Here is a 16,179-nt window from a genome sequence, read left to right as displayed (position 1 = left end):
TATTGGCAGTGTTCCTCAAAATAACCAGCAACACTCTGTTTCTTTTCCTCTTTTTTGAATATCGTCCTGAGTTAGTAAAAACCCGCATGAAGAGTATTAGTAATTCCCCGGGGGAGGGAGGGGTACTTCCGTAGAAAAGGTCTGGTACCGCTGTGTGGGGTCGCATTTTTACTGCTGGATGCCTTTTTTAGAGTCACTAGGATGGGGCTACACAATTTCGGGATTTTGGGAGTAAGAAATTCTGGTAAGAGGGAATTTAAAAATGGAAAGATTCGCGGTTAAAAAGTCGTTAGACTTGGGGATAGACATATGGACTGTCATGAGAGGCCAGCAGCGCCTACCCAGCATCAAATTGACCAAAGTAACCTCCCCTCCCCCCGGGAGTAATTTTTTACTCTTAATGAACTCCCACTTTAAGTCGATTGAAATGCTCAGATTCAAATTCTTTATCTCGTCATCTTACCACGTTTCACCTGCGGAGAAGAAGTTTGAAATTTGGCAATTTTTTGTGTACTATGACGCACAGGATGGGGTTTAAAGAAATACGATAAAATAGCGTTGGAAACGGCCAGAAGAGACCACGCAGGCATGGAGTAAAGTAACGAGGTTTTAAAACACGTTTAATTTCTCGCGTTGTTTATCATTGTTATTTTTGTTTCTGTTCTATTTATTTTACGCCACGCGTGAACCCTTAAAATTCAATCTAAATTTACCCCACAATCGGCACATTAGATATTCCTGTTTATGACCTTAAAACCCAGAAATCACACATAGTACGCTTAAGGTTCGCCTGTGGTTCTATCAAAAGACAATATGCACTTTTGATAACAAAAGCACACTTGAAAAGGGTGGATTAATTATTGTACCCTCATCCTCAAAGAACTTCAGCTGTTTTCAAATCACGCACCCTACACCCATTAGGAATATTTTGCTCACCGATAAACAGAAACACTGAATGTGGACGGAGATCGCGGGATTTGACAAGAGTATTTTTCTTGTTTTTTTTTTTCAAATCTGGCCGAGTTTCCCGAGCGATAGCATAATTCATCCACACAGCTGTCATAAGTGGAGAGGTTTTGCAGTTATGAATCGTCGCTTGTATTTCAATTTCGTTGTAGCTTTAGTTGAAGTCGTATCTCTCACAACTGGCGGTGATTTCAACGTTCCTGTTGGTCATTTGAAGCCGTTAGGATCTCACAGGCCGCCAGAAATAAACTTAGTGGACGATTTACAAGAAGTGCCGTCTCCTCAAGAATTCTGGACTAAATATGTTCGACCCTCGAAGGCTGTTGTGTTGCGCGGAGCCGCCAAACTTGGGAGAGCATTTACTGAATGGACTGATAAGTATCTGAAGGAAAATTTTGCAGATTTAGAGGTTCGGCTAGAAGGAAAGAAAGAAAAGAGTTCTAAAGTTCCGATCGGAGCAAAGGGAGTCGGTAGGGATACAATTGGTGAGTTAAGAAGTTTACATCTTTTGTTCATTAATTTCAAAATTTTAAGGAATATTTAATGGACTCGGAGTTGGAGTAAAATTTCAATCCTCGCACTTATTCTCAGTAGAATGTTGATATATACCACAAAACAGAAGCACCAGTATTGCTTACAGGATTTTGTTACTGCTATTTTAATCACGAGAGCGAATAAAACAATCAAACCAATTGTGTGGTATAAGACTTTTTTTCTGGCACAAGAATCAAGTAATAATTGATTCTCAAATACGAATACTTTAATTGAAAAGAAGGATCCTTCGAGGCTCTTAACCTTTAGGGTAAGTGCTCTAAAGGTAATCTTGGTGAGTATGTCAACTGTTCCAGGCCCATCTGATTGTTAATTCTATCCCTCTATACCTGCTTCACATTTCCTTGTACATTAGTGATTTGAATTTGTTGTGAAATCAAAATACAACTTTTACCTGATAAGTTAGAGTATTGTCATCACCTGTTTGCTTGCTAATGTATGGATATGACACGGAAAGTGACATGTTTAAACACTTCTGGGAGTTTAAGGGTTAGTTGTTCCCCCTGCAAACTGCAAACTTGTTTCAAAGTTCCAAAAATTTGAAAATTCTTCTTAAATGAAAAATAGCTTTCAGACCAACTTCTATTTCTTGTTCTGATTTCAGTTCAGTGTGATTATTTTCCTTCTTGTTTTTAAAGGAAACTTCATCAATAACTACCATAAAGAAAACAATAATCTCTACATTGTCTCGGAACTCCCTACTCCCATGTGGCGTGATGTGACAGTCATTCCCCCCCTGACTTGTGGCCTTTTGAAGGACAGACTTGTGGAAGTAGATTTATGGATGAGTGGAGGAGGCACCAAAAGTATACTCCACAAAGATGCGTACAATGCTATCAACTGTTTATACAATGGTACCAAGGAATGGAAACTGATAGAGTACAAATATGAAGATAAGATATACAAAGCATGGGAGCCTCCACAAAATGTTGGTGGATTTTCACGCGTAAATATTCAGCAAGTTGATCTGTTGAAGTATCCTAAGGTTTCTGAAGTCCCCTGGTCCATTGTTACCATAAATGCTGGCGACTGCCTCTTCTTACCGAAAAGTAAGGTGGCTCTTAAAGTTAAGTTACTGTTTTTTATTTGCTGAAATGTTACCCTCATTAAATGTGTGATATCATGAAATGGTGTGTTTTTTTCACAATGGATTCAAGATTGTAGCTAGCCACAAAACCTTAAAAACATATTTTTAATATTAATTGAAATTTTCTTGATTTATAGGTAAAAGCAACTCACCTCATAACTTTATATGTTATTCAGCTTTGGAAACACATTGCACCTGTTAAAATGATAGTTAAGAATTTGATCTTCAGACTGGTGTTCCTGTAGTTTGTCTAACATTTGACTTATGTAACTTAAAACAATTTACTTTCTGAGATCATTAAAGAAAACTAATTGAAAATAGCTTACTCAGACATGTTCCAGGTTTCAAATGAATTCATCACCATTATAGTGTGTTGACCAAATAGATTTGTTTGAACTGAAAGTTTTGAGATACATTTCTATTGAGTGTTGTTTTCTTAAATGCCAATATAATATTCTATTCAAAGGTTACTATCACCAGGTGAATTCATATGGTACCAATAATGTGGCTGTATCCTTGTTGTTCTCCCGGCTGGATGGTGTTGATGACATTGATTTCACTGGCTGTGACGAGAAATTAAGTTTCAAACCTCTGAGTGAGATGGAGTTAGACTGGGAATACCCTGGACATGGCAATCTGAGTATGGGTAACACAGACTTGGAGTCAGTTAGGTATTCAATTGAACTTTATTTTTATTTTTATTTTCTGTTTGGTAATAAGGGTTAATTTGGGAATTTGGAAACTAAAGCCAAAGTTTAACATTACTTATGCTCTTATTTGGAGCTTACTGGACCTAATCAGGAGGAAAAGTTTTCAAGAGGAATTTGATAAGAAATGAAGGTTTTGCTGTGACAGCTTCTTTAGTGGTAATAGGCTTAAGAAGAGTCCAGTTCTGCCTGTAATCATACAAGAGAGTATAATTATGTCTACCTAGTTGGAAGACACAAGGTCCTGTTACCAATTAATCAAAACTGTGACAAAATTGGATCAACAAAGTAGCTTTTGGTTATGTGTTTTCAAATCAACAGTTAACTTGGGGAAAAAGGAAACAGCACCAAATGACACATATTGTCAAATTTCACTCCAACCACAGGCTTCATGCATGTGTGGCACTTAATTTTCATTTCAGTTATTTTCTAATTTCAACTAGTTAATGTTTTCTTAACAACTGGTTGTAGATTCTTTTTACACCATAAATAGTGGGTCACTTTTCATTATTTCTGCATCAGATATGACAAAATTATAGTTGACACTAATAATATACCTGTTAACAACTGTGTCAAGCTTGGTATAAATGCTGCCTTAATGTCCTCAGGTAGGGAGAGGGAGGGGGCAGAAGTTATCTTTAGTATGTGAACTTAGGCTCTCAGATACATGCTTCCCATTGCTCTAACAAGCCACCATAAGGAGAAGCTTTGCGCAAATTTTAGCGGTATGTGTGTGAACCACTTGCTGCTAAAGAAACAAACTTTTCTCTTGGTTAATTTAGTGGCATGCCATTTTTTTAATATTAAGTAAATACAGCTCCTCATTCATTCAATAATGCTATGAGAAGCCTTTCAGTGACTCAGGTCCATAGTTTAAGAGTGAGAGTGTGGCATATCAAGGCAACATAGTAACTAAGTGTTGACTTCTGTTTGATGTCACACATTAATGAGATAAGTGCTCTTGGGATGATGATTTTAAACTTCACATTGTTATTTACTCTAGGGAAGGTATGCTGGACTTTTTTGGAAAGGATGAAAAGCTTGATAAAGATGGAATTTTAAGAAAAATCCAAAACGTTACAGAGGAAGATGAGGTAAGGAGAGTGTACCACTCGCATTTTTATTAATTGCTCTGAATTTAAACAAATGATATTACACAAGAATTTCATATTGGAATCTTAAATACCCTTTGCTGATGTTTATGGGCTTTGGTTGTGATTTTTAGGGATGCTATGTTATTTTAGATTGGTTTGCTGTGAAGTTAAAAATTTCCTTCAATGTGACAAGTAGCCCTTTTGAGGTCCCTGTGAATGATGTTTGAGACAGAAAAGATGTAAAATCTCATAAATCATATTTTTGCAAAGTGACCCCCACTGGTGAGCTGTTATTATAAATCTGAAATGGCAGAAAAAGTAGCCTTCAAAAATAATAAGCATTTCAAGTTGTATGATCAACAGGAGCATTTTGGATTATTATGTGTGTCAGGTGAGACTCACTTATTATGTCTAAAAATTGGCAAGGCATATGATTGTGAAGAGAGTTTACTTTTTCCTTTTCCCTGAAGGTACACAAGCTATATAGCTATGTTGAAGGAGTCAGGCAACAGGCTTTAATGGTCAGTATAACATTTTTTCATTGAAATTCAAACCTCTGGTATCTGGAAAAAATATTCCTGGTCCTTAGAAAGTTTCATTAAATGAGTCTTGCCATATAAACCTCCTTGAGGTATTAGGGGAAGAATTCATTTTAGGTGCTAAGGACTTCAGGTATTGCCATGATCAAAAGTTAAATATACGTGGGACAACAGAAATCCTTTTGATTTTCAAGTTGTCTCTCGCAACCTTTTCCCACTATATTCCAATTTGTGTCTCTATGGGGCATTTGTAGCTGTCCAAAGCCCATCTGGGGGAGGGAGAGGGGAATGGTGCTTTGGTCAATTTTTACTGGGTATGTGCAGCTAACCCATTATAGTCTATTCTTTGGCCAATTATAGACCCCACCTTAGTTGCTTTTGGTCTTATGGTTACAATTTTTAACTGCAAATCTTCCTATATTCAAATCCCTACTTACCAGAATTGTCTTACCCATTGTAGAAACTGTAATGGAAATGTGACCCCATTATAGACAATATACATAGTCTTTATGTATGGTGTGATGGCATCTTAGCAGCCAATAATTTGCAATGTAATGCTTTCATTTTAATTTGAATTGTATTCCAGTTTCAGCCAGTCTTGATTTCTTCATGGCCTGATATGTCATTTTCAGTCACAAAAAGGATTTTTTTTAATTGATGAAAATGCTTTATTTGGCTGGCAGATGTTTGATTGGCTTGGTGGGAACAAAAAAGGATTTATAACCAAACAAGAGGTTTTGAAGCTAACCCGTGAACAAATGAGGCAAACTGTTCTTGCGTTTGAAGGAACGGACGTGAGTAACACAGAGGAGGCAGAGTATGGAGTCATTGATGTAGCAAATGTCAGGTAAATACTCATATCTCTTGTTTAAGTGAGGATGATTTTGAGGGATTTTTATCAAAGTCATGCAGAACTTTTCACATCCCAATGGGGGGGGGGGGTTGGGTTTGGGGGAATTTTTTTGTGTCACGATATAATTTACTTGATTTCTCCTCCCTTAAGGCTCTGTAATATCCTTATGACCCCCCCCCCCCCCTTTGGCAATCAATTTTGCTTTGTCCCTCTTTATGCTCTTTTGACACCGACTGACCCCCAAACCCCTGCACCCTCTGAAAACTCCAAAATCTTCCAACTCCCTCCAAGTCATAACTAATGAGTATTGCCTATGTATCTGTGATTAAACCCCAGGGATGTGATTAGGGAACTTTTGGCTCTTGATGGTCTCGTGTCAAGGGACAAGTTTATCCGAGCTTATGTGGAGGTGAGTGTTTAGAGGCTTTTTATGTATGTGTTGCATGCCGTTTGACAAGTGCTTGCGTGTCGTTCCATCTGCAATTTTTCCTGCTTTTTTGGTGTATTTCTTTTCTTTCTCCGCACAGTTATCATGCCTGTAAATACACCTTTTTTTTTTTAGCTCTAGGAGACTGTTTTATTTTTGTAAGATTTTTGGTTTGTTAGCCTTTTTTGTTTTGAGGAATGTTTTGTTTTGTTTTCGTAAATGTTAGCCATACATTCAATGAAGAAACAGCACCATGTTTCAGTTCCTTCCATTTACTTTTTTAAGTTCGTGCACTTTGATGACAACTTTTTTTTCCCCATAACCAGGCGACACAGGGAACCGAAGTTTTTGCAGAGCTTGTAAGTAGACTACGGTTTAGACGTTTAGTCTTTGCTGATTTTCTGTTTCTCTCTCAGAAATAAGAGAAGCTTCCAGATTTATAATGTAAGCGTCCACCAAAAGCAAACCTTTGTTTTCATCAGGCTGTTACTCTTATAAGTAATTTAAAAACTTCCAAGTGCAGCGTTTTAAGTTACGTTCAACAGAATGGAATTTCCAGATTGAAAGCCCTTTTCTGGTTTGGTCAATTTAGCACACGGTCTGTTTCTCAAAACATCCATTTAAGGGAAAAATAAACGACACTATATGCATACCACTGCCAGCTCCTTTTCGAACGGCAGTTAGATGATCTTAGACAATCGACAGCTTTGGAGGTCATCGCTAGTTTAATCAATGTGTCTTAAAATAATTTTAATTTCTTAATTTTGATTTTAGATTTTTAATAAACTGCGCAACGAGACAAACGTCTCAGACCAGGTTACTAAGCAGGAAGTACAAAATAACCTGCGCCGTGCCATCCAGCGGTTTCTTGAGTGGGGGGAGAGCCGGAAATCCCCCGGGAATGGATAGTCCGGAGCCAAATGACGCTTACATGGAGGATGATGAAGATGATAGTGATAACGATGATGAGAACGAGGAGACGGAATGGAAAACAAAAAGTGATGATACACACCAAGAGTTGTAGAATTTTTCTGATTATGAAAAATGAGCGGCGATCTCGAAATTTTTGTTGATGGAAAGTTTTCACTAACCTAATTTCGAAAGCCATTAATTAGAAAAACCTCTATATACCATATTTATTGATGAAGTCCCGGATATTCTCAACTCGCTGTATATGAGATGAAAGAGGAGGTCAGCCAATCGGAGTGCAGGCTTAACATTAAGATACTAACGCAATTGTAGTACACAACTTAAATGAATAAAATTTGCTTTCAAAATTAGGACCAAAAATGTCTTCAGGGTTTTGTTGGTCATATTGTAACTCTTCTAGAAAACTAATTTTTGGCAATTCCTTTTGTTTGAAAAATTTGATCAGTGTTTTGTCCTAAACCCTGGTTTACACTTTATTGTTTTCTTAGAGAAAAGATCTACTGCTTGCTGTGTTCAGTGTTCGGGAATAAATGTTGCCAAATTGCAATCAGCTTTACATCGCAAGCCATCCATTACGAGAATAAGAAAACTGGTAACAAATCAATGAGAACTCGATCAAAATTTAAATATTCTATCTTTCTACAAAACTTATCTATAGCAACATTATTTCGAATACAAAGTCCTGTCGGAAGTTATTTGAAAGGTTTCGTGGCATTTAATGCCAAAAATATACTAGCCTGGAAACGGAAAAATTTACATCAATGCCCTTATTCAGAGATTAAGTTCTGGGGCCACTTGATTATGTGGCATCCAAATTGGAACTTCCGGGTACGTAAACAGATTGCAACCCTGCAGTATAACCAGTTTCACAGATCAAATCGAATTACGACCATACAATTTAGCTGGCTATCTTTTCTAATACTGGGGTTAGAATGAACGCAAGGATTGCCTAACCCTGTACTAGGTCCCTCAAGGGACATTTTGTTTCGCGTGGCCTCAATCTTTGTAGTTGTTGATGTGTGAGATACAGAGGTAAAAGTGCTTCGCAAATTCTTTTGTAGTTGTATTTTTGCACCTTTCTTCTCTCCATGACAGGCCAAGGAGATCATTGATTTGTGTGGGAAAGTGAAAATGACCGCACACATTCCGGAAGGTACAAAATTTTAACGAAAACCTTTTATTTCCAATTTGTGGGTTTTTGGATCTGTTTCTCACGCTACAATGAAAAAGATCGAAGCTACGCGAAACAACATGCCTCTTGGGGACCTGGTACAAGGTTGGTCAATCCCAGCAGTTATTTAGACGCAGTATTAGCAAAGTAGCGTCTTAAACAGATGAAGCACTGTAGCTCCTCTTATTTCTTTGCGCATCTGCTTGTACGCATCGAATTTTTTGGTGATTTTTTTCTGCTCATTAAATGTAAAGATGCGCGCGCATATATTTCTAATTAGTGAAGAATAGGTAATTAACATCATTACTTCTTGTTGCGCAATACTCATTTTTCCCTTAACTAACATTGGCATAAATTCAAGCTTTAGGACTATATAGCAGTGGAAGTCGCCATCAGTATGAGTGAAAGCGCCGAAACAAGTAAACCTCCCATTGAACATGACAGCACCACCGATAGTGAGGATGACAACGGTGATTCAGATTTTGACCCTGAAGAAATTGAGAAGGAGATACTGGGAGTGAAAAGTTTGTTAAGAAGACAATGTGCTCGGCACAAGGTAAGTGAATAGTTCATGTGAGGCGCAATAACATCAGTTACTTATTTAAGCGCCGCATAGTTCCACTTTTGGCATTGCTGCAAGAGCTGTCCACTAAACTTTAACATTAAATTGCGAACTTGAGTGAGTTTTTAGAGATGAAGTTTTTTGTTCTTAATCTGTCGTTAAGCATGCTCGTTCAATCTCTCCTTAAAAGAAGGAAAAAGGTATTTTTACCTGTACTGGAAGAGCTGACACTCTTGGCCTGATCCCCACATCGATCCGTTGCTCTGCCACAGTGTTCCAGGAAGTTGATAATTGAATTTAAAATATTTCGAGAAATTCCTTCCTTTTACTCTCCTTGATATAAATCCTTCCTTTCACAGGACGTTGCAACCTTGAAGAGTGAACACAAAAATTGGCTAAAAGGAGTAATTTCACAGCTAGACCATTCAAATAACCTGGAGGGTGAAGACTTACAGGACACAATTCAGATGGTCAATAGAGCTGAGGAAGGTGAAAGAGCTCGCCGAATGTCAATACCTTTTTCAGCTGATGTGGAAGAAACCGAGCTGGACATTTCTATTCAGAGTGGACAGTTATCAAATGTTCATACGGAACTTCTACACCTCTTTGCCATTCACGATGTAAGCTGACTTTTTGTTTTTCTTGCTTCCGGTTGTTCGCTGTTCTCTATCCACAACAGAGTCAAAACTGTTTTTATTCACACCATTTATCTTGCATACGTGAGCCAATTTCTGAAAAAAACTAGACAATTACGCCAGCAACATCAAGCAGAGATTTTTCGTCTTCTTTCTCAATTGTATTATATAGAAATATTTCTGGGAATCTTAAAAAAGTATAAACAATAACAAGACCAGGCCTCAACACTGGGAACTATGTACGTTACTCTTTGCGAGAAATGCGAAGGTTCTTTAATGTTTCCTGATAACCAGTTCAGAGAAGGTGCAGGAGGAAGGGCCTACGGTTTATCGTCGAACCATTTGAGGATGTCATACTGAGCAAAGGCAGCCTCGAGTGTTCGTCCGGTCTGGCACTCTAACTCTCCCGCAAGGCACTCTACAGCATGAGCCAACGAAACGCGATTGAAATATGAATTCACGCCCTTGGGACTTCCTTGTATAATATTAATCATAAACCATTACAGTTTCCTCAAACGTGATTGCTGCATTAGCTGCTTTATTTTTCATTAATCATTCTGTAGAGCTGTAATCAGACAGTTGGCTGTAATCGGACACCTGTGGTTCTACATTTGAAGTAGTCAATCATACTAAGTCCGCTCTGCCAAATCCACCAATCACAGCATTAAACACAATAACCAAAGCAACAACTTATCCTAAAAAAAAGAGAGGAATTTTCAAAATGGAGACATTTTTGTACTTTTACTTTTTTGTCTCTACTGGAGATAATTGACCTAAATGTATTTTTTGTTTTCGGAAATTGAAACGGTTATGACTAATTGTTAACAGGACTTCTTGTCGTCTAATTCTGTCTGTAATCATACTCGCGATTGACAAATTGGACTCCCGCTTCGCCGTCGTCTAATTTTGTCGATCACTCGTATGATTGCAGAGCAAATTGGACTATACTCAATCCTATTGCCATTATTAACTGTTGTATATGTTTCAATCTTTCAGGCTAAGTTTCAAATGGAATGTGAGCGTGACAGACGCAATATGGAAAATTCCAAGAACAGAATGCACGAAGAACTTATGAGCAAGATGGCCAGAATGAAAGCCACAGAAGAATTCGAGAGAGAAAGGACGAGAAAGATAAAAGAAATGAAGGAGTTAACAGAGACAGTCAGCGAAACGGGGCTTGCGATGGCAGAAACAAACGATAGACTGAGTTATGTACACGCTGATCTGAAAAATGCGTTTCAAATGATGAGGGTAAGGAGCAATAGGGAAGTAAATCGTCGCAGTAACGAGTTTGAGTCAGTGATTTGCCTAGAGAGAGACCATGAATAATTTATGTTTCGTCTGACACGTCAGTCGCAAATTTAAAGTGATATAGATTGATTTCCTATGTTATCTTGCTACATTCTGAAGAAATTACTTTCAATTCGTAAGATTCTGAAAATCGAAATATTTTGCGATAACCTAGATCAATAACTGTTAAATCTCTCGATTACTTAGTGTATGTCTGTTTCGAGAATGGTTCTCTCAAAGCAATGTTCTGCCAGTTTCCATAGGAAAGGCGTGGACCCAAATATCCATGTTACCGCGCATGAGCAAACCATCCTTCCCAGGAAGTCATCTACAGCTCTTGTGCAGGGTTCCTGACCTATGAAAAGGAAGAATAATTGCATCAATGATAATCTCGATTACTTGATAAGTGAACGCAAAGCAGGTCGAGAAAAGACAAAATCCTTTGCTTTGCTCTTAGGATGCCGACGCCGCTAAGGAAGTAAAAGATCGGGAGAAAACAGAGGACTTGAAGGAGATGATGCTGCAAGAAATTAGACGACGGCCAGCAAAAAAATGAGAAGGACATCATGGAACAAGAAAGAATGAGACGAATTGAACTGCATCAGCAACAAATGATCGATCGACGAGGTTCAACCACCGACACGCTTTTGGAAGTTCAAGAACAATTATGAAAATATTCTCCAAAATCAAGGTCTGCTTAATCATCGTTTAAGTCATCATATTCCAAATAGGCTCTGGGAAAAGGTTACAAACATTGGCTTTGTTTCATAACCTATATTTTCAAGGGGTTAAGAATTTTTAAAAATCTTTACCTATGTAACGATGAGGTTTTATCGCGAGCTAACCGTAGGCGCCAACCACGAGTGGACAAATTGCATTTGTCAACATGTTTTTCTCGGGCAGAATTTTCATTTGATCAGTAAATTCTACTTTACCTAGCTAGAAAAATTGGCTGACACGTGATGGACAGAGCTGAAAAATATCGGCGCATGTCAATTTATGTCATGGGCTCATGCATGAAACCATAGCAACACCAGAATGAAATGGATGGAGTCTTGAAAAATTGAAAAGCGGTGCAGTTTTGTCATTGGTTTAAGAGGCAAGCAGAGAAAGTTTATGCTCAAAACTTTCGCTGCAGAATGTCTTACAACGGGGACAAAAAAATACCCTTTGCACACCAAAGTTGCTGTTGTTTGATCGCGAAAAAGCATTTTGCGAAAGTTAGTCTACATTAATACATGGATGTTGGGCGGTCCTCAGTGATAGTTTATTAAATGACAGTTTCAGTTGATGAAGGATATAACGACTTTCAACACTTTAAAATAACGGTCAGATAAAAAATATATACTGCATGTATAGACATGCACATTCATTATTCAGCTCCGTCCACGTGACGTGTTTTACATTATGTTTAATTATGCTTAGTTGCAACATTGGATGAGGAGTGAGGGGGTTGGGATTGAGGACAGAAAAGTTATCTCTAAGAGATCTGGCCAACGCCAGTAATGTGATGTTTAAACTCGATTCAGTTCGTCTCAGCTGACAGAGCTTTGCTTTCAAACACTTAGTTTGGAACTAGCAATTCGTAGTCAGGGAGGTTTACCCAATTTTTGTACCATATCCAGTTGAATTCCACCATGATAATATGCCTATTTTAAACCCTCTCCATCATCAGAGGGAAAAGAAGGTCAGAAAGACTGAAATCAAACAGAACCAAGAAGACCACAAGAACCGCATGCAAGAGGAGCTCTTACGAAAGTCTCATCAAAAGGAAGTTTCAATTCAAGAGGCCCAGGAAAAATGCCGAAGGATCACGGAAACCATGAGTCAGATCTCAGACGGTGATGAAGCGAAAGCCAAGGCTATAGATATGTTGATTGATGTTCAGAAACAACTGCTGGATGTCTTCGCCATTACAAAGGTCAGACTGGTTTTGTATCAATGTCTGTATAGGGTTTGTCATACTCCTGGCTTTAATCAGCGTCCGAAATTTGCAGATGGTGAACTGTTCACGTGATCAATTCGGTTTTCACGTCAAAAACTGTAACACGGTCCGTTTTTGTAATTGATTCTATCGTATTGAAATGACCCAAATCTTACATAAAAAGTACCACCTTGGGAAAGAAAACTTTTAGTGGACTGAGTGAAGGCTGTGTACTTTAAATATATACCTTTGAAATCTTTACACTCTCTTGGGTAAAATTGGTCGTCATAGCTGCTCATTCCGTGTCAGAGTAAATGATGAGAAATGCTGAAAGTTCTGCTGTAAAAGTGCTTTTAGATTTTTCATGTTTTACCTTGTCTATGTTGCAGGTTCAAGACCTGAAAGACCGAATGAGTCATATTAAGATGTTGAACTGTCGTAAGAACATGCTGAGAGAGATCCGAGGCAAGAGAGCCGATCGAGAGAATAGCAGTGGCTTCTTGTAAGTTACGCATCAGTAGGAGTGTCCGTGTAGAGGTGTAATTGCTGGACCTTATAAAGGGGGGAGGGGGGGGGGGAGGGAGTGGAGGAATTTTTGGGGGATACGTTGTTTTCAGGGGAAATGGAGGATATTTACTTGTATCACGATAAAGTTTACCTGACCCCCCCCCCCCCTCACCCTTGCAAATGAGCTGCTGACCCCATACGACACAAGTTACCGCAAGATCTAAGAATAATTCAATAGACTACTTTTACCGTTCAGATAACTCAACCTCTTAATTTTGATATGGGTTAGGGTTAGGGTTTGCGTAAGTGTCCGTTGGAAGTTAATCCGAAGCCAAAGTTTATCAATAAGGTTTGGTGATACCTGGGAGTTAAGGCGTTTAAGTATTTCATAATGCTTGTCATAATTTACCGAATTATAATTTTGGACTAGTACAAAAACAATTTTATGTACACTGTTAATGAGTCTTTATTATTTTTGAAACTCAAAAGCCATTTCAATTTGGTTCTCTTGAAGTTCAAACGTCACCCATGTCAAGAAATTATAACAATTTATAACCTCTTGCTTTTGTGTATTTTTTTTATAACAGACCCAAACCACACGCTGATGCAGCTACGCTTAAGTCAGGCAGGAGACTCTCGTTAATTGGTGAACGTTTGCAACAAGAAGTCAGTCATTCTTCGTCTCCAGAAAATTGTGATGATTAACATTGCTTCTGAATTACAACAAACCTTTCGTCTTAAAAACAACCAGGAAGATTTACTGAGAAATTTCCTTCAGTGACGCATTGTATCTAGTTTTGTACATTTATACGTAATATTCAATGAAAATAAACATAAGCAAGCAAACAACTCTATATACCGAGTGTAAAACTGAGTTTTTTGTTATAAGTAACCTGCTTACTAGCAAGATATCCTCGCTTAAAATTGCTTCACCCCAATCAAGAAATCTAGAAAGGAATCATTAGTGCAATCAAGAGGGCATGAGGTAATTAACGCTCTTTTGGGGAAAGCCTAATTCACAGTGTCCGATTCGAGTTATTCACGTATCAGTTGACTCTGAAATGCTAGTGGTTTGGTCTACGATTTTTCTTTCACCTCATCATATAACTTGATCCTTAAAAAAAACTATGTGATGGTTTTTGCGTTACTTCTCTAAGAAAGTTACTTAATCTTCCTTTTAATGCTATCAACTGTCTCCCAAGAGCAACCCTTGACTTTCAAGCTTTGCAACTCTGCCAGTGCGTTCTTCAGCTTTTCAGTTTTTTCACTCGTTTGGAGAGCTTCGGATTCTGCTATTTCTAACTGAAAGAATTTTATTTCATTCTGCAGTTCAACAAGAAAGCTAATGTTCTCGTTTTCATGAGCGGATGGTTCGGCTATAACACGTATGCGTGAGAGCTTTTGTTGGGTGCCCTGTTCACCTCATATGGGATAGCAGACATGTGTGTTTCGATCTTGTGCACTTCGGCCCAAAGCCTCCTCATACCGGCCGCCGTCAAACTCGGTACTTGTCCATTCTCCTGTCTTGGACGAGTAATGGTGGATCACAACAAAACCAGTTTGGCCTCGAACTTCTTTGGATACTTTCCATCTTTTTGGAAATTGTAAAGAACAGTACTCTGGCTTTAATCTCCAACTTGTTCTCTGTTCTTGTTTGCTTCCTAGGAAAATCAAACCAAAGAATTCAGAAATTAACAATTTTTCTTAATAAGAGTGATATCATTTATAGCGGCAAGATTAAACTGAGGTCATCGTTGATCGCCTCTCTAAAAGACAAAGGGGGTCATAGCCTGCAGGCACTGATGTCTGATTTTGGGGCAAACCCTCGTTCCTAGGGTACCTCTCTCTTCCTTCCCTCGAGATACTAGGGAGTTTAAGAAAACCGCGACGGCAACGGTGTTGGGAACGTTACTAAACAAAATATATAATGAGCAGAACCATGGCTGTCTGAAGAACGTGAGCGACGACGGCTAATTTTTAAATTTCTATTTCTAATTTAACGCTGTGTTCATATTCAGTTTCGAGGTAGTTTTGGACAGAGAAAAGAAAAAAAAAAAAAAAAAAAGAAAAAAAAAACCCAAATGACTTTAGAGTGTCGCGAGATTCGTAGGTAAAAACATAAGTCCTCTTTTTTTTAACCGACGTCCACGGCGTCGCCGTCGTTGTTTCCTAAACTCTCCTCCTAAATTCTCGAGTGAGAAGAAAAAAAAAGAGAAGGGACCCTGGGAACTGGGTTGTTCTTGGGGTAAGTTAACGTCAGTTTTTGGGGCACGTTTGGCTTTAAAGTTTAAGTGGACAGTGGGTAAAAGGAGGCTGGGAAAGGGCAAAAGTTCTTTTCCCTCCCCTCCCCTTCTCTTCATCTTGTCTATCGCTCCCAACCCCTTGGTTGCCAATTTCTTCCTCTCTCCAACCGTCGCCTGCTGTAAAAATCAAAGATGGCATCTATTATTTTCAACCAAGCAAATCTGAGCACTCGCTCGCCAAAATTAAGCCTGCTTATGCAGCTGTAAACTTCTATATCCCTCACACACTTGATTTAAGAACTGCACGTTCCCCCTGAATCTTGCCGATGCCCTAAATTTTTCTTAATCACCAAGAAATGTTTTCACCACCGTGACCACCGCTCAGCAAGCCGTCTCTTAGTCACGCAATGATGTGACTTTTCGGTGAACACACATTTAAGAAAGTGGTGTAACTGATTGGTTACCGTGCCAATAATAGTCATAATGCTCTCCAATCCTTCTTCGATTACAGTGCACTACATATTGTCGCGTTTTCAAGTTTGTTGCAGGGAAGCCTTTTGGGATGTACAATATTCGAAAATCTTCGCAGGACTATAACGAGTTTGCTAGTTACTATAGAATTCGCTATTTGTCGTATGGAATTACCACAGCGAAGTCCTATCTACATACAACCGTTCTAGCAGGTCGACCGA

At 38.6% G+C, this 16,179-nt stretch overlaps 3 pseudogenes; 2 read left to right on the top strand and 1 right to left on the bottom strand.

Annotated features, from left to right (window-relative positions):
- Positions 1 to 917: 917 nt before the first annotated feature.
- Positions 918 to 7,503, top strand: LOC131798431 (uncharacterized; annotated as a pseudogene).
- A 1,220-nt stretch (positions 7,504 to 8,723) lies between these two features.
- Positions 8,724 to 13,949, top strand: LOC131798403 (golgin subfamily A member 6-like protein 25; annotated as a pseudogene).
- Positions 13,725 to 15,969, bottom strand: LOC136279379 (uncharacterized; annotated as a pseudogene).
- Positions 15,970 to 16,179: the final 210 nt, after the last annotated feature.

The sequence above is a fragment of the Pocillopora verrucosa genome, chromosome 1 (assembly GCF_036669915.1).
Source record: "Pocillopora verrucosa isolate sample1 chromosome 1, ASM3666991v2, whole genome shotgun sequence".
NCBI classification, from domain to species: domain Eukaryota; kingdom Metazoa; phylum Cnidaria; class Anthozoa; order Scleractinia; family Pocilloporidae; genus Pocillopora; species Pocillopora verrucosa.
Note: the sequence above shows the minus strand (reverse complement) of the source record. Positions and strands in the feature narration are given on the sequence as shown.